Below are 24875 nucleotides of genomic sequence, written 5' to 3' on the forward strand. Positions count from 1 at the left end.
AACTCCATTCACACACCGAGCAGTATAACTCCCCTCACACACCGGGCAGTATAACTCCCCTCACACACCGGGCAGTATAACTCCATTCACACACCGGGCAGTATAACTCCATTCTCACACCGGGCAGTATAACTCCATTCTCACACCGGGCAGTATAACTCCCCTCACACACCGGGCAGTATAACTCCCCCCACACACCGGGCAGTATAACTCCCCTCACACACCGGGCAGTATAACTCCCCTCACACACCGGGCAGTATAACTCCATTCACACACCGGGCAGTATAACTCCCCTCATACACCGGGCAGTATAACTCCCCTCACACACCGGGCAGTATAACTCCCCTCACACACCGGGCAGTATAACTCCATTCACACACCGGGCAGTATAACTCCCCTCACACACCGGGCAGTATAACTCCCCTCACACACTGGGCAGTATAACTCCATTCTCACACCGGGCAGTATAACTCCATTCTCACACCGGGCAGTATAACTCCATTCTCACACCGGGCAGTATAACTCCATTCTCACACCGGGCATTATAACTCCCCTCACACACTGGGCAGTATAACTCCCCTCTCACACCGGGCAGTATAACTCCATTCTCACACCGGGCAGTATAACTCCATTCTCACACCGGGCAGTATAACTCCATTCTCACACCGGGCAGTATAACTCCATTCTCACACCGGGCAGTATAACTCCATTCTCACTCCGGGCAGTATAACTCCCGTCACACACCGGGCAGTATAACTCCATTGACACACCGGGCAGTATAACTCCATTCTCACACCGGGCAGTATAACTCCCCTCACACACCGGGCAGTATAACTCCATTCTCACACCGGGCAGTATAACTCCATTCACACACCGGGCAGTATAACTCCCGTCACACACCGGGCAGTATAACTCCATTCTCACACCGGGCAGTATAACTCCATTCTCACACCGGGCAGTATAACTCCCCTCACACACCGGGCAGTATAACTCCCCTCACACACCGGGCAGTATAACTCCATTCACACACCGGGCAGTATAACTCCCCTCACACACTGGGCAGTATAACTCCCCTCTCACACCGGGCAGTATAACTCCATTCTCACACCGGGCAGTATAACTCCATTCTCACACCGGGCAGTATAACTCCATTCTCACACCGGGCAGTATAACTCCATTCTCACACCGGGCAGTATAACTCCATTCTCACACCGAGCAGTATAACTCCCCTCACACACAGGGCAGTATAACTCCATTCACACACAGGGCAGTATAACTCCATTCACACACCGGGCAGTATAACTCCCCTCACACACCGGGCAGTATAACTCCCCTCACACACCGGGCAGTATAACTCCATTCACACACCGGGCAGTATAACTCCATTCTCACACCGGGCAGTATAACTCCATTCACACACAGGGCAGTATAACTCCCCTCACACACCGGGCAGTATAACTCCCCTCACACACCGGGCAGTATAACTCCATTCACACACCGGGCAGTATAACTCCATTCTCACACCGGGCAGTATAACTCCATTCACACACAGGGCAGTATAACTCCCCTCACACACCGGGCAGTATAACTCCCCTCACACACCGGGCAGTATAACTCCATTCACACACCGGGCAGTATAACTCCATTCTCACACAGGGCAGTATAACTCCCCTCTCACACCGGGCAGTATAACTCCATTCTCACACCGGGCAGTATAACTCCATTCACACACCGGGCAGTATAACTCCATTCACACACCGGGCAGTATAACTCCATTCTCACACAGGGCAGTATAACTCCCCTCTCACACCGGGCATTATAACTCCATTCTCACACCGGGCAGTATAACTCCCCTCACACAGGGCAGTATAACTCCATTCTCACACCGGGCAGTATAACTCCATTCACACACCGGGCAGTATAACTCCATTCACACACCGGGCAGTAAACCTCCCGTCACACACCAGGCAGTATAACTCCCCTCACACACCGGGCAGTATAACTCCCCTCACACACCGGGCAGTATAACTCCTTTCACACACCGGGCAGTATAACTCCCCTCACACACCGGGCAGTATAACTCCCCTCTCACACCGGGCAGTATAACTCCATTCACACACCGGGCAGTATAACTCCACTCACACACCGGGCAGTATAACTCCATTCACACACTGGGCAGTATAACTCCATTCACACACCGGGCAGTATAACTCCATTCACACACCGGGCAGTATAACTCCCCTCTCACACCGGGCAGTATAACTCCCCTCACACACCGGGCAGTATAACTCCATTCACACACTGGGTAGTATAACTCCCCTCACACACCGGGCAGTATAACTCCCCTCACACACCGGGCAGTATAGCTCCCCTCACACACCGGGCAGTATAACTCCATTCACACACTGGGCAGTATAACTCCCCTCACACACCGGGCAGTATAACTCCCCTCACACACCGGGCAGTATAACTCCATTCACACACCGGGCAGTATTACTCCATTCACACACCGGGCAGTATAACTCCATTCACACACCGGGCAGTATAACTCCCCTCACACACCGGGCAGTATAACTCCATTCCCACACCGGGCAGTATAACTCCATTCACGCACCGGGCAGTATAACTCCATTCCCGCACCGGGCAGTATAACTCCCCTCACACACCGGGCAGTATAACTCCCCTCACACACCGGGCAGTATAACTCCATTCTCACACCGGGCAGTATAACTCCCCTCACACACCGGGCAGTATAACTCCATTCACACACCGGGCAGTATAACTCCCATCACACACCGGGCAGTATAACTCCCCTCACACACCGGGCAGTATAACTCCCCTCACACACCGGGCAGTATAACTCCATTCCCACACCGGGCAGTATAACTCCATTCCCACACCGGGCAGTATAACTCCATTCCCACACCGGGCAGTATAACTCCATTCCCACACCGGGCAGTATAACTCCATTCCCACACCGGGCAGTATAACTCCATTCACACACTGGGCAGTATAACTCCATTCCCACACCGGGCAGTATAACTCCCCTCACACACCGGGCAGTATAACTCCATTCTCACACAGGGCAGTATAACTCCCCTCACACACCGGGCAGTATAACTCCATTCACACACCGGGCAGTATAACTCCCGTCACACACCGGGCTGTATAACTCCCCTCACACACCGGGCAGTATAACTCCCCTCACACACCGGGCAGTATAACTCCATTCTCACACCGGGCAGTATAACTCCATTCTCACACCGGGCAGTATAACTCCCGTCACACACCGGGCAGTATAACTCCATTCACACACCGGGCAGTATAACTCCATTCTCACACCGGGCAGTATAACTCCCCTCACACACCGGGCAGTATAACTCCATTCTCACACCGGGCAGTATAACTCCATTCACACACCGGGCAGTATAACTCCCGTCACACACCGGGCAGTATAACTCCATTCTCACACCGGGCAGTATAACTCCATTCTCACACCGGGCAGTATAACTCCTTTCACACACCGGGCAGTATAACTCCCCTCACACACCGGGCAGTATAACTCCATTCTCACACCGGGCAGTATAACTCCATTCTCACACCGGTCAGTATAACTCCCGTCACACAGTATAACTCCCCTCACACACCGGGCAGTATAACTCTCCTCACACACCGGGCAGTATAACTCCCCTCACACACCGGGCAGTATAACTCCCCTCACACACCGGGCAGTATAACACCATTCTCACACCGGGCAGTATAACTCCATTCACACACCGGGCAGTATAACTCCATTCTCACACCGAGCAGTATAACTCCATTCACACACCGGGCAGTATAACTCCATTCACACACTGGGCAGTATAACTCCCCTCACACACCGGGCAGTATAACTCCCCTCACACACCGGGCAGTATAACTCCATTCTCACACCGGGCAGTATAACTCCATTCACACACCGGGCAGTATAACTCCATTCTCACACCGAGCAGGATAACTCCATTCACACACCGAGCAGTACAACTCCCCTCACACACCGGGCAGTATAACTCCCCTCACACACCGGGCAGTATAACTCCATTCACACACCGGGCAGTATAACTCCATTCTCACACCGGGCAGTATAACTCCATTCTCACACCGGGCAGTATAACTCCCCTCACACACCGGGCAGTATAACTCCCCTCACACACCGGGCAGTATAACTCCATTCTCACACCGGGCAGTATAACTCCATTCTCACACCGGGCAGTATAACTCCCCTCACACACCGGGCAGTATAACTCCATTCTCACACCGGGCAGTATAACTCCATTCACACACCGGGCAGTATAACTCCATTCACACACCGGGCAGTATAACTCCCCTCACACACCGGGCAGTATAACTCCATTCACACACCGGGCAGTATAACTCCATTCACACACCGGGCAGTATAACTCCCGTCACACACCGGGCAGTATAACTCCCCTCACACACCGGGCAGTATAACTCCCCTCACACACCGGGCAGTATAACTCCCCTCACACACCGGGCAGTATAACTCCCCTCACACACCGGGCAGTATAACTCCCCTCACACACCGGGCAGTATAACTCCCCTCACACACCGGGCAGTATAACTCCCCTCACACACCGGGCAGTATAACTCCCCTCACACACCGGGCAGTATAACTCCATTCACACACCGGGCAGTATAACTCCCCTCACACACCGGGCAGTATAACTCCCCTCACACACCGGGCAGTATAACTCCATTCACACACCGGGCAGTATAACTCCCCTCACACACCGGGCAGTATAACTCCATTCACACACCGGGCTGTATAACTCCATTCTCACACCGGGCAGTATAACTCCATTCACACACCGGGCAGTATAACTCCCCTCACACACCGGGCAGCATAACTCCCCTCACACACCGGGCAGTATAACTCCATTCACACACCGGGCAGTATAACTCCATTCACACACCGGGCAGTATAACTCCCCTCACACACTGGGCAGTATAACTCCCCTCACACACCGGGCAGTATAACTCCATTCACACACCGGGCAGTATAACTCCATTCACACACCGGGCAGTATAACTCCATTCACACACCGGGCAGTATAACTCCATTCACACACCTGGCAGTATAACTCCATTCACACACCGGGCAGTATAACTCCCCTCACACACCGGGCAGTATAACTCCATTCACACACCGGGCAGTATAACTCCCCTCACACACCGGGCAGTATAACTCCCCTCACACACCGGGCAGTATAACTCCATTCACACACCGGGCAGTATAACTCCATTCACACACCGGGCAGTATAACTCCATTCACACACCGGGCAGTATAACTCCATTCACACACCGGGCAGTATAACTCCATTCACACACCGGGCAGTATAACTCCATTCACACACCGGGCAGTATAACTCCATTCACACACCGGGCAGTATAACTCCCCTCACACACCGGGCAGTATAACTCCATTCACACACCGGGCAGTATAACTCCATTCACACACCGGGAAATATAACTCCCCTCACACACCGGGCAGTATAACTCCATTCACACACCGGGCAGTATAACTCCCCTCACACACCGGGCAGTATAACTCCATTCACACACAGGGCAGTATAACTCCCCTCACACACCGGGCAGTATAACTCCATTCACACACCGGGCAGTATAACTCCCCTCACACACCGGGCAGTATAACTCCATTCACACACAGGGCAGTATAACTCCCCTCACACACCGGGCAGTATAACTCCATTCTCACACCGGGCAGTATAACTCCCCTCACACACCGGGCAGTATAACTCCATTCTCACACCGGGCAGTATAACTCCCCTCACACAGGGCAGTATAACTCCATTCTCACACCGGGCAGTATAACTCCATTCACACACCGGGCAGTATAACTCCATTCACACACCGGGCAGTATAACTCCCGTCACACACCGGGCAGTATAACTCCCCTCACACACCGGGCAGTATAACTCCCCTCACACACCGGGCAGTATAACTCCATTCACACACCGGGCAGTATAACTCCCCTCACACACCGGGCAGTATAACTCCCCTCTCACACCGGGCAGTATAACTCCATTCACACACCGGGCAGTATAACTCCATTCACACACTGGGCAGTATAACTCCATTCACACACCGGGCAGTATAACTCCATTCACACACCGGGCAGTATAACTCCCCTCTCACACCGGGCAGTATAACTCCCCTCACACACCGGGCAGTATAACTCCATTCACACACTGGGCAGTATAACTCCCCTCACACACCGGGCAGTATAACTCCCCTCACACACCGGGCAGTATAACTCCATTCACACACCGGGCAGTATAACTCCATTCACACACCGGGCAGTATAACTCCCCTCACACACCGGGCAGTATAACTCCATTCCCACACCGGGCAGTATAACTCCATTCACACACCGGGCAGTATAACTCCATTCCCACACCGGGCAGTATAACTCCCCTCACACACCGGGCAGTATAACTCCCCTCACACACCGGGCAGTATAACTCCATGCTCACACCGGGCAGTATAACTCCCCTCACACACCGGGCAGTATAACTCCATTCACACACCGGGCAGTATAACTCCCATCACACACCGGGCAGTATAACTCCCCTCACACACCGGGCAGTATAACTCCCCTCACACACCGGGCAGTATAACTCCATTCCCACACCGGGCAGTATAACTCCATTCCCACACCGGGCAGTATAACTCCCCTCACACACCGGGCAGTATAACTCCCCTCACACACCGGGCAGTATAACTCCCCTCACACACCGGGCAGTATAACTCCATTCCCACACCGGGCAGTATAACTCCATTCCCACACCGGGCAGTATAACTCCATTCCCACACCGGGCAGTATAACTCCATTCCCACACCGGGCAGTATAACTCCATTCACACACCGGGCAGTATAACTCCATTCCCACACCGGGCAGTGTAACTCCCCTCACACACCGGGCAGTATAACTCCATTCCCACACCGGGCAGTATAACTCCATTCATACACCGGGCAGTATAACTGCATTCTCACACAGGGCAGTATAACTCCCCTCACACACCGGGCAGTATAACTCCATTCTCACACAGGGCAGTATAACTCCCCTCACACACCGGGCAGTATAACTCCATTCACACACCGGGCAGTATAACTCACGTCACACACCGGGCAGTATAACTCCCCTCACACACCGGGCAGTATAACTCCCCACACACACCGGGCAGTATAACTCCATTCTCACACCGGGCAGTATAACTCCATTCTCACACCGGGCAGTATAACTCCCGTCACACACCGGGCAGTATAACTCCATTGACACACCGGGCAGTATAACTCCATTCTCACACCGGGCAGTATAACTCCCCTCACACACCGGGCAGTATAACTCCATTCTCACACCGGGCAGTATAACTCCATTCACACACCGGGCAGTATAACTCCCGTCACACACCGGGCAGTATAACTCCATTCTCACACCGGGCAGTATAACTCCATTCTCACACCGGGCAGTATAACTCCATTCACACACCGGGCAGTATAACTCCCCTCACACACCGGGCAGTATAACTCCATTCTCACACCGGGCAGTATAACTCCATTCTCACACCGGTCAGTATAACTCCCGTCACACAGTATAACTCCCCTCACACACCGGGCAGTATAACTCCCCTCACACACGGGCAGTATAACTCCCCTCACACACCGGGCAGTATAACTCCCCTCACACACCGGGCAGTATAACTCCATTCTCACACCGGGCAGTATAACTCCATTCACACACCGGGCAGTATAACTCCGTTCTCACACCGAGCAGTATAACTCCATTCACACACCGGGCAGTATAACTCCATTCACACACTGGGCAGTATAACTCCCCTCACACACCGGGCAGTATAACTCCCCTCACACACCGGGCAGTATAACTCCATTCTCACACCGGGCAGTATAACTCCATTCACACACCGGGCAGTATAACTCCATTCTCACACCGAGCAGTATAACTCCATTCACACACCGAGCAGTATAACTCCCCTCACACACCGGGCAGTATAACTCCCCTCACACACCGGGCAGTATAACTCCATTCACACACCGGGCAGTATAACTCCATTCTCACACCGGGCAGTATAACTCCATTCTCACACCGGGCAGTATAACTCCACTCACACACCGGGCAGTATAACTCCCCCCACACACCGGGCAGTATAACTCCCCTCACACACCGGGCAGTATAACTCCCCTCACACACCGGGCAGTATAACTCCATTCACACACCGGGCAGTATAACTCCCCTCATACACCGGGCAGTATAACTCCCCTCACACACCGGGCATTATAACTCCCCTCACACACCGGGCAGTATAACTCCATTCACACACCGGGCAGTATAACTCCCCTCACACACTGGGCAGTATAACTCCCCTCTCACACCGGGCAGTATAACTCCATTCTCACACCGGGCAGTATAACTCCCCTCACACACCGGGCAGTATAACTCCATTCTCACACCGGGCAGTATAACTCCATTCACACACCGGGCAGTATAACTCCATTCACACACCGGGCAGTATAACTCCCCTCACACACCGGGCAGTATAACTCCATTCACACACCGGGCAGTATAACTCCATTCACACACCGGGCAGTATAACTCCCGTCACACACCGGGCAGTATAACTCCCCTCACACACCGGGCAGTATAACTCCCCTCACACACCGGGCAGTATAACTCCCCTCACACACCGGGCAGTATAACTCCCCTCACACACCGGGCAGTATAACTCCCCTCACACACCGGGCAGTATAACTCCATTCACACACCGGGCAGTATAACTCCCCTCACACACCGGGCAGTATAACTCCATTCACACACCGGGCTGTATAACTCCATTCTCACACCGGGCAGTATAACTCCATTCACACACCGGGCAGTATAACTCCACTCACACACCGGGCAGTATAACTCCATTCACACACCGGGCAGTATAACTCCCCTCACACACCGGGCAGCATAACTCCCCTCACACACCGGGCAGTATAACTCCATTCACACACCGGGCAGTATAACTCCATTCACACACCGGGCAGTATAACTCCCCTCACACACTGGGCAGTATAACTCCCCTCACACACCGGGCAGTATAACTCCATTCACACACCGGGCAGTATAACTCCATTCACACACCGGGCAGTATAACTCCATTCACACACCGGGCAGTATAACTCCATTCACACACCTGGCAGTATAACTCCATTCACACACCGGGCAGTATAACTCCCCTCACACACCGGGCAGTATAACTCCATTCACACACCGGGCAGTATAACTCCCCTCACACACCGGGCAGTATAACTCCCCTCACACACCGGGCAGTATAACTCCATTCACACACCGGGCAGTATAACTCCATTCACACACCGGGCAGTATAACTCCATTCACACACCGGGCAGTATAACTCCATTCACACACCGGGCAGTATAACTCCATTCACACACCGGGCAGTATAACTCCATTCACACACCGGGCAGTATAACTCCATTCACACACCGGGCAGTATAACTCCCCTCACACACCGGGCAGTATAACTCCATTCACACACCGGGCAGTATAACTCCATTCACACACCGGGAAATATAACTCCCCTCACACACCGGGCAGTATAACTCCATTCACACACCGGGCAGTATAACTCCCCTCACACACCGGGCAGTATAACTCCATTCACACACAGGGCAGTATAACTCCCCTCACACACCGGGCAGTATAACTCCATTCACACACCGGGCAGTATAACTCCCCTCACACACCGGGCAGTATAACTCCATTCACACACAGGGCAGTATAACTCCCCTCACACACCGGGCAGTATAACTCCATTCTCACACCGGGCAGTATAACTCCCCTCACACACCGGGCAGTATAACTCCATTCTCACACCGGGCAGTATAACTCCCCTCACACAGGGCAGTATAACTCCATTCTCACACCGGGCAGTATAACTCCATTCACACACCGGGCAGTATAACTCCATTCACACACCGGGCAGTATAACTCCCGTCACACACCGGGCAGTATAACTCCCCTCACACACCGGGCAGTATAACTCCCCTCACACACCGGGCAGTATAACTCCATTCACACACCGGGCAGTATAACTCCCCTCACACACCGGGCAGTATAACTCCCCTCTCACACCGGGCAGTATAACTCCATTCACACACCGGGCAGTATAACTCCATTCACACACTGGGCAGTATAACTCCATTCACACACCGGGCAGTATAACTCCATTCACACACCGGGCAGTATAACTCCCCTCTCACACCGGGCAGTATAACTCCCCTCACACACCGGGCAGTATAACTCCATTCACACACTGGGCAGTATAACTCCCCTCACACACCGGGCAGTATAACTCCCCTCACACACCGGGCAGTATAACTCCATTCACACACCGGGCAGTATAACTCCATTCACACACCGGGCAGTATAACTCCCCTCACACACCGGGCAGTATAACTCCATTCCCACACCGGGCAGTATAACTCCATTCACACACCGGGCAGTATAACTCCATTCCCACACCGGGCAGTATAACTCCCCTCACACACCGGGCAGTATAACTCCCCTCACACACCGGGCAGTATAACTCCATGCTCACACCGGGCAGTATAACTCCCCTCACACACCGGGCAGTATAACTCCATTCACACACCGGGCAGTATAACTCCCATCACACACCGGGCAGTATAACTCCCCTCACACACCGGGCAGTATAACTCCCCTCACACACCGGGCAGTATAACTCCATTCCCACACCGGGCAGTATAACTCCATTCCCACACCGGGCAGTATAACTCCCCTCACACACCGGGCAGTATAACTCCCCTCACACACCGGGCAGTATAACTCCCCTCACACACCGGGCAGTATAACTCCATTCCCACACCGGGCAGTATAACTCCATTCCCACACCGGGCAGTATAACTCCATTCCCACACCGGGCAGTATAACTCCATTCCCACACCGGGCAGTATAACTCCATTCACACACCGGGCAGTATAACTCCATTCCCACACCGGGCAGTGTAACTCCCCTCACACACCGGGCAGTATAACTCCATTCCCACACCGGGCAGTATAACTCCATTCACACACCGGGCAGTATAACTGCATTCTCACACAGGGCAGTATAACTCCCCTCACACACCGGGCAGTATAACTCCATTCTCACACAGGGCAGTATAACTCCCCTCACACACCGGGCAGTATAACTCCATTCACACACCGGGCAGTATAACTCACGTCACACACCGGGCAGTATAACTCCCCTCACACACCGGGCAGTATAACTCCCCACACACACCGGGCAGTATAACTCCATTCTCACACCGGGCAGTATAACTCCATTCTCACACCGGGCAGTATAACTCCCGTCACACACCGGGCAGTATAACTCCATTGACACACCGGGCAGTATAACTCCATTCTCACACCGGGCAGTATAACTCCCCTCACACACCGGGCAGTATAACTCCATTCTCACACCGGGCAGTATAACTCCATTCACACACCGGGCAGTATAACTCCCGTCACACACCGGGCAGTATAACTCCATTCTCACACCGGGCAGTATAACTCCATTCTCACACCGGGCAGTATAACTCCATTCACACACCGGGCAGTATAACTCCCCTCACACACCGGGCAGTATAACTCCATTCTCACACCGGGCAGTATAACTCCATTCTCACACCGGTCAGTATAACTCCCGTCACACAGTATAACTCCCCTCACACACCGGGCAGTATAACTCCCCTCACACACGGGCAGTATAACTCCCCTCACACACCGGGCAGTATAACTCCCCTCACACACCGGGCAGTATAACTCCATTCTCACACCGGGCAGTATAACTCCATTCACACACCGGGCAGTATAACTCCGTTCTCACACCGAGCAGTATAACTCCATTCACACACCGGGCAGTATAACTCCATTCACACACTGGGCAGTATAACTCCCCTCACACACCGGGCAGTATAACTCCCCTCACACACCGGGCAGTATAACTCCATTCTCACACCGGGCAGTATAACTCCATTCACACACCGGGCAGTATAACTCCATTCTCACACCGAGCAGTATAACTCCATTCACACACCGAGCAGTATAACTCCCCTCACACACCGGGCAGTATAACTCCCCTCACACACCGGGCAGTATAACTCCATTCACACACCGGGCAGTATAACTCCATTCTCACACCGGGCAGTATAACTCCATTCTCACACCGGGCAGTATAACTCCACTCACACACCGGGCAGTATAACTCCCCCCACACACCGGGCAGTATAACTCCCCTCACACACCGGGCAGTATAACTCCCCTCACACACCGGGCAGTATAACTCCATTCACACACCGGGCAGTATAACTCCCCTCATACACCGGGCAGTATAACTCCCCTCACACACCGGGCAGTATAACTCCCCTCACACACCGGGCAGTATAACTCCATTCACACACCGGGCAGTATAACTCCCCTCACACACTGGGCAGTATAACTCCCCTCACACACTGGGCAGTATAACTCCCCTCTCACACCGGGCAGTATAACTCCATTCTCACACCGGGCAGTATAACTCCATTCTCACACCGGGCAGTATAACTCCATTCTCACACCGGGCAGTATAACTCCATTCTCACACCGGGCAGTATAACTCCATTCTCACACCGAGCAGTATAACTCCCCTCACACACAGGGCAGTATAACTCCATTCACACACAGGGCAGTATAACTCCATTCACACACCGGGCAGTATAACTCCCCTCACACACCGGGCAGTATAACTCCCCTCACACACCGGGCAGTATAACTCCATTCACACACCGGGCAGTATAACTCCATTCTCACACCGGGCAGTATAACTCTCCTCACACACCGGGCAGTATAACTCCCCTCACACACCGGGCAGTATAACTCCCCTCACACACCGGGCAGTATAACTCCATTCACACACCGGGCAGTATAACTCCATTCTCACACAGGGCAGTATAACTCCCTTCTCACACCGGGCAGTATAACTCCATTCTCACACCGGGCAGTATAACTCCATTCACACACCGGGCAGTATAACTCCATTCACACACCGGGCAGTATAACTCCATTCTCACACAGGGCAGTATAACTCCCCTCTCACACCGGGCAGTATAACTCCATTCTCACACCGGGCAGTATAACTCCCCTCACACAGGGCAGTATAACTCCATTCTCACACCGGGCAGTATAACTCCATTCACACACCGGGCAGTATAACTCCATTCACACACCGGGCAGTAAACCTCCCGTCACACACCGGGCAGTATAACTCCCCTCACACACCGGGCAGTATAACTCCCCTCACACACCGGGCAGTATAACTCCATTCACACACCGGGCAGTATAACTCCCCTCACACACAGGGCAGTATAACTCCCCTCTCACACCGGGCAGTATAACTCCATTCACACACCGGGCAGTATAACTCCCCTCACACACCGGGCAGTATAACTCCATTCACACACTGGGCAGTATAACTCCATTCACACACCGGGCAGTATAACTCCATTCACACTCCGGGCAGTATAACTCCCCTCTCACACCGGGCAGTATAACTCCCCTCACACACCGGGCAGTATAACTCCATTCACACACTGGGCAGTATAACTCCCCTCACACACCGGGCAGTATAACTCCCCTCACACACCGGGCAGTATAACTCCATTCACACACCGGGCAGTATAACTCCATTCACACACCGGGCAGTATAACTCCCCTCACACACCGGGCAGTATAACTCCATTCCCACACCGGGCAGTATAACTCCATTCACGCACCGGGCAGTATAACTCCATTCCCGCACCGGGCAGTATAACTCCCCTCACACACCGGGCAGTATAACTCCCCTCACACACCGGGCAGTATAACTCCATTCTCACACCGGGCAGTATAACTCCCCTCACACACCGGGCAGTATAACTCCATTCACACACCGGGCAGTATAACTCCCATCACACACCGGGCAGTATAACTCCCCTCACACACCGGGCAGTATAATTCCCCTCACACACCGGGCAGTATAACTCCATTCCCACACCGGGCAGTATAACCCCATTCCCACACCGGGCAGTATAACTCCATTCCCACACCGGGCAGTATAACTCCATTCCCACACCGGGCAGTATAACTCCCCTCACACACCGGGCAGTATAACTCCATTCACACACCGGGCAGTATAACTCCCCTCACACACCGGGCAGTATAACTCCATTCCCACACCGGGCAGTATAACTCCATTCACACACCGGGCAGTATAACTCCATTCCCACACCGGGCAGTATAACTCCCCTCACACACCGGGCAGTATAACTCCATTCTCACACAGGGCAGTATAACTCCCCTCACACACCGGGCAGTATAACTCCATTCACACACCGGGCAGTATAACTCCCGTCACACACCGGGCAGTATAACTCCCCTCACACACCGGGCAGTATAACTCCCCTCACACACCGGGCAGTATAACTCCATTCTCACACCGGGCAGTATAACTCCATTCTCACACCGGGCAGTATAACTCCCGTCACACACCGGGCAGTATAACTCCATTCACACACCGGGCAGTATAACTCCATTCTCACACCGGGCAGTATAACTCCCCTTCACACCGGGCAGTATAACTCCATTCTCACACCGGGCAGTATAACTCCATTCACACACCGGGCAGTATAACTCCCCTCACACACCGGGCAGTATAACTCCATTCTCACACCGGGCAGTATAACTCCATTCTCACACCGGGCAGTATAACTCCATTCACACACCGGGCAGTATAACTCCCCTCACACACCGGGCAGTATAACTCCATTCTCACACCGGGCAGTATAACTCCATTCTCACACCGGTCAGTATAACTCCCGTCACACAGTATAACTCCCCTCACACACCGGGCAGTATAACTCCCCTCACACACCGGGCAGTATAACTCCCCTCACACACCGGGCAGTATAACTCCCCTCACACACCGGGCAGTATAACTCCATTCTCACACCGGGCAGTATAACTCCATTCACACACCGGGCAGTATAACTCCATTCTCACACCGAGCAGTATAACTCCATTCACACACCGGGAAGTATAACTCCATTCACACACTGGGCAGTATAACTCCACTCACACACCGGGCAGTATAACTCCCCTCACACACCGGGCAGTATAACTCCATTCTCACACCGGGCAGTATAACTCCATTCACACACCGGGCAGTATAACTCCATTCTCACACCGAGCAGTATAACTCCATTCACACACCGAGCAGTATAACTCCCCTCACACACCGGGCAGTATAACTCCCCTCACACACCGGGCAGTATAACTCCATTCTCACACCGGGCAGTATAACTCCATTCTCACACCGGGCAGTGTAACTCCCCTCACACACCGGGCAGTATAACTCCATTCTCACACTGGGCAGTATAACTCCATTCTCACACTGGGCAGTATAACTCCCCCCACACACCGGGCAGTATAACTCCCCTCACACACCGGGCAGTATAACTCCCCTCACACACTGGGCAGTATAACTCCATTCACACACCGGGCAGTATAACTCCCCACATACACCGGGCAGTATAACTCCCCTCACACACCGGGCAGTATAACTCCCCTCACACACCGGGCAGTATAACTCCATTCACACACCGGGCAGTATAACTCCCCTCACACACTGGGCAGTATAACTCCCCTCTCACACCGGGCAGTATAACTCCATTCTCACACCGGGCAGTATAACTCCATTCTCACACCGGGCAGTATAACTCCATTCTCACACCGGGCAGTATAACTCCATTCTCACACCGGGCAGTATAACTCCATTCTCACACCGAGCAGTATAACTCCCCTCACACACAGGGCAGTATAACTCCATTCACACACAGGGCAGTATAACTCCATTCACACACCGGGCAGTATAACTCCCCTCACACACCGGGCAGTATAACTCCCCTCACACACCGGGCAGTATAACTCCATTCACACACCGGGCAGTATAACTCCATTCTCACACCGGGCAGTATAACTCCCCTCACACACCGGGCAGTATAACTCCCCTCACACACCGGGCAGTATAACTCCCCTCACACACCGGGCAGTATAACTCCATTCACACACCGGGCAGTATAACTCCATTCTCACACAGGGCAGTATAACTCCCCTCTCACACCGGGCAGTATAACTCCATTCTCACACCGGGCAGTATAACTCCATTCACACACCGGGCAGTATAACTCCATTCACACACATGGCAGTATAACTCCATTCTCACAAAGGGCAGTATACCTCCCCTCTCACACCGGGCAGTATAACTCCATTCTCACACCGGGCAGTATAACTCCCCTCACACAGGGCAGTATAACTCCATTCTCACACCGGGCAGTATATCTCCATTCACACACCGGGCAGTATAACTCCATTCACACACCGGGCAGTATAACTCCCGTCACACACCGGGCAGTATAACTCCCCTCTCACACCGGGCAGTATAACTCCCCTCACACACCGGGCAGTATAACTCCATTCACACACTGGGCAGTATAACTCCCCTCACACACCGGGCAGTATAACTCCCCTCACAAACCGGGCAGTATAACTCCATTCTCACACCGGGCAGTATAACTCCATTCACACACCGGGCAGTATAACTCCCCTCACACACCGGGCAGTATAACTCCATTCACACACCGGGCAGTATAACTCCCCTCACACACCGGGCAGTATAACTCCCCTCACACACCGGGCAGTATAACTCCATTCACACACCGGGCAGTATAACTCCATTCACACACCGGGCAGTATAACTCCCCTCACACACCGGGCAGTATAACTCCATTCCCACACCGGGCAGTATAACTCCATTCACGCACCGGGCAGTATAACTCCATTCCCACACCGGGCAGTATAACTCCCCTCACACACCGGGCAGTATAACTCCCCTCACACACCGGGCAGTATAACTCCATTCCCACACCGGGCAGTATAACTCCATTCCCACACCGGGCAGTATAACTCCATTCCCACACCGGGCAGTATAACTCCATTCCCACACCGGGCAGTATAACTCCATTCTCACACCGGGCAGTATAACTCCATTCTCACACCGGGCAGTATAACTCCATTCACACACCGGGCAGTATAACTCCCGTCACACACCGGGCAGTATAACTCCCCTCACACACCGGGCAGTATAACTCCATTCACACACCGGGCAGTATAACTCCATTCTCACACAGGGCAGTATAACTCCCCTCACACACCGGGCAGTATAACTCCATTCTCACACAGGGCAGTATAACTCCCCTCACACACCGGGCAGTATACCTCCATTCACACACCGGGCAGTATAACTCCATTCACACACCGGGCAGTATAACTCCCCTCACACACCGGGCAGTAGAACTCCCCTCACACACCGGGCAGTATAACTCCATTTTCACACCGGGCAGTATAACTCCATTCTCACACCGGGCAGTATAACTCCCGTCACACACCGGGCAGTATAACTCCATTCACACACCGGGCAGAATAACTCCATTCTCACACCGGGCAGTATAACTCCCGTCACACACCGGGCAGTATAACTCCATTCACACACCGGGCAGAATAACTCCATTCTCACACCGGGCAGTATAACTCCCCTCACACACCGGGCAGTATAACTCCATTCTCACACCGGGCAGTATAACTCCATTCACACACCGGGCAGTATAACTCCCGTCACACACCGGGCAGTATAACTCCATTCTCACACCGGGCAGTATAACTCCATTCTCACACCGGGCAGTATAACTCCATTCACACACCGGAGAGTATAACTCCCCTCACACACCGGGCATTATAACTCCATTCTCACACCGGGCAGTATAACTCCATTCTCACACCGGGCAGTATAACTCCCGTCACACAGTATAACTCCCCTCACACACCGGGCAGTATAACTCCCCTCACACACCGGGCAGTATAACTCCCCTCACACACCGGGCAGTATAACTCCCCTCACACACCGGGCAGTATAACTCCATTCTCACACCGGGCAGTATAACTCCATTCACACACCGGGCAGTATAACTCCATTCTCACACCGGGCAGTATAACTCCCGTCACACAGTATAACTCCCCTCACACACCGGGCAGTATAACTCCCCTCACACACCGGGCAGTATAACTCCCCTCACACACTAAAAATTAGTGACCACAATTCAGTAAGTTTTAAAGTACTGGTGGACAAGGATAAGAGTGGTCCGAGGATGAATGTGCTAAATTGGGGGAAGGCTAATTATAACAATATTAGGCGGGAACTGAAGAGCATAGATTGGGGGCGGATGTTTGAGGGCAAATCAACATCTGACATGTGGGAGGCTTTCAAGTGTCAGTTGATAGGAATACAGGACAGGCATGTTCCTGTGAGGAAGAAAGACAAATACGGCAATTTTCGGGAACCTTGGATGACGAATGATATTGTAGGCCTCGTCAAAAAGAAAAAGGAGGCATTTGTCAGGGCTAAAAGGCTGGGAACAGACGAAGCCTGTGTGGCATATAAGGAAAGTAGGAAGGAACTTAAGCAAGGAGTCAGGAGGGCTAGAAGGGGTCATGAAAAGTCATTGGCAAATAGGGTTAAGGAAAATCCCAAGGCTTTTTACACTTACATAAAAAGCAAGAGGGTAGCCAGGGAAAGGGTTGGCCCACTGAAGGATAGGCAAGGGAATCTATGTGTGGAGCCAGAGGAAATGGGCGAGGTACTAAATGAATACTTTGCATCAGTATTCACCAAAGAGAAGGAATTGGTAGATGTTGAGTCTGGAGAAGGGGGTGTAGATAGCCTGGGTCACATTGTGATCCAAAAAGACGAGGTGTTGGGTGTCTTAAAAAATATTAAGGTAGATAAGTCCCCAGGGCCGGATGGGATCTACCCCAGAATACTGAAGGAGGCTGGAGAGGAAATTGCTGAGGCCTTGACAGAAATCTTTGGATCCTCGCTGTCTTCAGGGGATGTCCCGGAGGACTGGAGAATAGCCAATGTTGTTCCTCTGTTTAAGAAGGGTGGCAGGGATAATCCCGGGAACTACAGGCCGGTGAGCCTTACTTCAGTGGTAGGGAAATTACTGGAGAGAATTCTTCGAGACAGGATCTACTCCCATTTGGAAGCAAATGGACGTATTAGTGAGAGGCAGCACGGTTTTGTGAAGGGGAGGTCGTGTCTCACTAACTTGATAGAGTTTTTCGAGGAGGTCACTAAGATGATTGATGCAGGTAGGGCAGTAGATGTTGTCTATATGGACTTCAGTAAGGCCTTTGACAAGGTCCCTCATGGTAGACTAGTACAAAAGGTGAAGTCACACGGGATCAGGGGTGAACTGGCAAGGTGGATACAGAACTGGCTAGGCCATAGAAGGCAGAGGGTAGCAATGGAGGGATGCTTTTCTAATTGGAGGGCTGTGACCAGTGGTGTTCCACAGGGATCAGTGCTGGGACCTTTGCTCTTTGTAGTATATATAAATGATTTGGAGGAAAATGTAACTGGTCTGATTAGTAAGTTTGCAGACGACACAAAGGTTGGTGGAATTGCGGATAGCGATGAGGACTGTCTCAGGATACAGCAGGATTTAGATTGTCTGGAGACTTGGGCGGAGAGATGGCAGATGGAGTTTAACCTGGACAAATGTGAGGTAATGCATTTTGGAAGGGCTAATGCAGGTAGGGAATATACAGTGAATGGTAGAACCCTCAAGAGTATTGAAAGTCAAAGAGATCTAGGAGTACAGGTCCACAGATCACTGAAAGGGGCTACACAGGTGGAGAAGGTAGTCAAGAAGGCATACGGCATGCTTGCCTTCATTGGCCGGGGCATTGAGTATAAGAATTGGCAAGTCATGTTGCAGCTGTATAGAACCTTAGTTAGGCCACACTTGGAGTATAGTGTTCAATTCTGGTCGCCACACTACCAGAAGGATGTGGAGGCTTTAGAGAGGGTGCAGAAGAGATTTACCAGAATGTTGCCTGGTATGGAGGGCATAAGCTATGAGGAGCGATTGAATAAACTCGGTTTGTTCTCACTGGAACGAAGGAGGTTGAGGGGCGACCTGATAGAGGTATACAAAATTATGAGGGGCATAGACAGAGTGGATAGTCAGAGGCTTTTCCCCAGGGTAGAGGGGTCAATTACTAGGGGGCATAGGTTTAAGGTGAGAGGGGCAAAGTTTAGAGTAGATGTACGAGGCAAGTTTTTTACGCAGAGGGTAGTGGGTGCCTGGAACTCACTACCAGAGGAGGTAGTGGAGGCAGGGACGATAGGGACATTTAAGGGGCATCTTGACAAATATATGAATAGGATGGGAATAGAAGGATACGGACCCAGGAAGTGTAGAAGATTGTAGTTTAGTCGGGCAGTATGGTCGGCACGGGCTTGGAGGGCCGAAGGGCCTGTTCCTGTGCTGTACATTTCTTTGTTCTTTGTTCTTTGTTCACACACCGGGCAGTATAACTCCCCTCACACACCGGGCAGTATAACTCCATTCTCACACCGGGCAGTATAACTCCATTCACACACCGGGCAGTATAACTCCATTCTCACACCGGGCAGTATAACTCCCGTCACACAGTATAACTCCCCTCACACACCGGGCAGTATAACTCCCCTCACACACCGGGCAGTATAACTCCCCTCACACACCGGGCAGTATAACTCCCCTCACACACCGGGCAGTATAACTCCATTCTCACACCGGGCAGTATAACTCCATTCACACACTGGGCAGTATAACTCCCCTCACACACCGGGCAGTATAACTCCCCTCACACACCGGGCAGTATAACTCCATTCTCACACCGGGCAGTATAACTCCATTCACACACCGGGCAGTATAACTCCATTCTCACACCGAGCAGTATAACTCCATTCACACACCGAGCAGTATAACTCCCCTCACACACCGGGCACTATAACTCCCCCCACACACCGGGCAGTATAACTCCATTCACACACCGGGCAGTATAACTCCATTCTCACACCGGGCAGTATAACTCCATTCTCACACCGGGCAGTATAACTCCCCTCACACACCGGGCAGTATAACTCCATTCTCACACTGGGCAGTATAACTCCATTCTCACACTGGGCAGTATAACTCCCCCCACACACCGGGCAGTATAACTCCCCTCACACACCGGGCAGTATAACTCCCCTCACACACCGGGCAGTATAACTCCATTCACACACCGGGCAGTATAACTCCCCTCATACACCGGGCAGTATAACTCCCCTCACACACCGGGCAGTATAACTCCCCTCACACACCGGGCAGTATAACTCCATTCACACACCGGGCAGTATAACTCCCCTCACACACTGGGCAGTATAACTCCCCTCTCACACCGGGCAGTATAACTCCATTCTCACACCGGGCAGTATAACTCCATTCTCACACAGGGCAGTATAACTCCCCTCACACACCGGGCAGTATAACTCCATTCTCACACAGGGCAGTATAACTCCCCTCACACACCGGGCAGTATAACTCCATTCACAGACCGGGCAGTATAACTCCCGTCACACACCGGGCAGTATAATTCCCCTCACACGCCGGGCAGTATAACTCCCCTCACACACCGGGCAGTATAACTCGATTCTCACACCGGGCAGGATAACTCCATTCTCACACCGGGCAGTATAACTCCCGTCACACACCGGGCAGTATAACTCCATTCACACACCGGGCAGAATAACTCCATTCTCACACCGGGCAGTATAACTCCCCTCACACACCGGGCAGTATAACTCCATTCTCACACCGGGCAGTATAACTCCATTCACACACCGGGCAGTATAACTCCCGTCACACACCGGGCAGTATAACTCCATTCTCACACCGGGCAGTATAACTCCATTCTCACACCGGGCAGTATAACTCCATTCACACACCGGGCAGTATAACTCCCCTCACACACCGGGCAGTATAACTCCATTCTCACACCGGGCAGTATAACTCCATTCTCACACCGGGCAGTATAACTCCCGTCACACAGTATAACTCCCCTCACACACCGGGCAGTATAAATCCCCTCACACACCGGGCAGTATAACTCCCCTCACACACCGGGCAGTATAACTCCCCTCACACACCGGGCAGTATAACTCCATTCTCACACCGGGCAGTATAACTCCATTCACACACCGGGCAGTATAACCCCATTCTCACACCGAGCAGTATAACTCCATTCACACACCGGGCAGTATAACTCCATTCACACACTGGGCAGTATAACTCCCCTCACACACCGGGCAGTATAACTCCCCTCACACACCGGGCAGTATAACTCCATTCTCACACCGGGCAGTATAACTCCATTCACACACCGGGCAGTATAACTCCATTCTCACACCGAGCAGTATAACTCCATTCACACACCGAGCAGTATAACTCCCCTCACACACCGGGCAGTATAACTCCCCTCACACACCGGGCAGTATAACTCCATTCACACACCGGGCAGTATAACTCCATTCTCACACCGGGCAGTATAACTCCATTCTCACACCGGGCAGTATAACTCCCCTCACACACCGGGCAGTATAACTCCATTCTCACACTGGGCAGTATAACTCCATTCTCACACTGTGCAGTATAACTCCCCCCACACACCGGGCAGTATAACTCCCCTCACACACCGGGCAGTATAACTCCCCTCACACACCGGGCAGTATAACTCCATTCACACACCGGGCAGTATAACTCCCCTCATACACCGGGCAGTATAACTCCCCCACACACCGGGCAGTATAACTCCCCTCACACACCGGGCAGTATAACTCCATTCACACACCGGGCAGTATAACTCCCCTCACACACTGGGCAGTATAACTCCCCTCTCACACCGGGCAGTATAACTCCATTCTCACACCGGGCAGTATAACTCCATTCTCACACCGGGCAGTATAACTCCATTCTCACACCAGGCAGTATAACTCCATTCACACACCGGGCAGTATAACTCCCCTCACACACCGGGCAGTATAACTCCATTCACACACCGGGCAGTATAACTCCATTCACACACCGGGCAGTATAACTCCCCTCACACACCGGGCAGTATAACTCCATTCACACACCGGGCAGTATAACTCCATTCACACACCGGGCAGTATAACTCCATTCACACACCGGGCAGTATAACTCCCCTCACACACCGGGCAGTATAACTCCATTCCCACACCGGGCAGTATAACTCCATTCACACACCGGGCAGTATAACTCCTTTCCCACACCGGGCAGTATAACTCCCCACACACACCGGGCAGTATAACTCCCCTCACACACCGGGCAGTATAACTCCATTCTCACACCGAGCAGTATAACTCCCCTCACACACCGGGCAGTATAACTCCATTCACACACCGGGCAGTATCACTCCCATCACACACCGGGCAGTATAACTCCCCTCACACACCGGGCAGTATAACTCCCCTCACACACCGGGCAGTATAACTCCATTCCCACACCGGGCAGTATAACTCCATTCCCACACCGGGCAGTATAACTTGATTCCCACACCGGGCAGTATAACTCCATTCCCACACCGGGCAGTATAACTCCATTCCCACACCGGGCAGTATAACTCCATTCACACACCGGGCAGTATAACTCCATTCTCACACAGGGCAGTATAACTCCCCTCACACACCGGGCAGTATAACTCCATTCTCACACAGGGCAGTATAACTCCCCTCACACACCGGGCAGTATAACTCCATTCACAGAGCGGGCAGTATAACTCCCGTCACACACCGGGCAGTATAACTCCCCTCACACACCGGGCAGTATAACTCCCCTCACACACCGGGCAGTATAACTCAATTCTCACACCGGGCAGTATAACTCCATTCTCACACCGGGCAGTATAACTCCCGTCACACACCGGGCAGTATAACTCCATTCACACACCGGGCAGTATAACTCCATTCTCACACCGGGCAGTATAACTCCCCTCACACACCGGGCAGTATAACTCCATTCTCACACCGGGCAGTATAACTCCCCTCACACACCGGGCAGTATAACTCCCCTCACACACCGGGCAGTATAACTCCATTCTCACACCGGGCAGTATAACTCCCCTCACACACCGGGCAGTATAACTCCATTCTCACACCGGGCAGTATAACTCCATTCTCACACCGGGCAGTATAACTCCCCTCACACACCGGGCAGAATAACTCCATTCTCACACCGGGCAGTATAACTCCATTCACACACCGGGCAGTATAACTCCCGTCACACACCGGGCAGTATAACTCCATTCTCACACCGGGCAGTATAACTCCATTCTCACACCGGGCAGTATAACTCCATTCACACACCGGGCAGTATAACTCCCCTCACACACCGGGCAGTATAACTCCATTCTCAAACCGGGCAGTATAACTCCATTCTCACACCGGGCAGTATAACTCCCGTCACACAGTATAACTCCCCTCACACACCGGGCAGTATAACTCCCCTCACACACCGGGCAGTATAACTCCCCTCACACACCGGGCAGTATAACTCCCCTCACACACCGGGCAGTATAACTCTATTCTCACACCGGGCAGTATAACTCCATTCACACACCGGGCAGTATAACTCCATTCTCACACCGAGCAGTATAACTCCATTCACACACCGGGCAGTATAACTCCATTCACACACTGGGCAGTATAACTCCCCTCACACACCGGGCAGTATAACTCCCCTCACACAC

This window comes from Scyliorhinus torazame, chromosome 28 (assembly GCF_047496885.1).
Source record: "Scyliorhinus torazame isolate Kashiwa2021f chromosome 28, sScyTor2.1, whole genome shotgun sequence".
Lineage (NCBI taxonomy): Eukaryota > Metazoa > Chordata > Chondrichthyes > Carcharhiniformes > Scyliorhinidae > Scyliorhinus > Scyliorhinus torazame.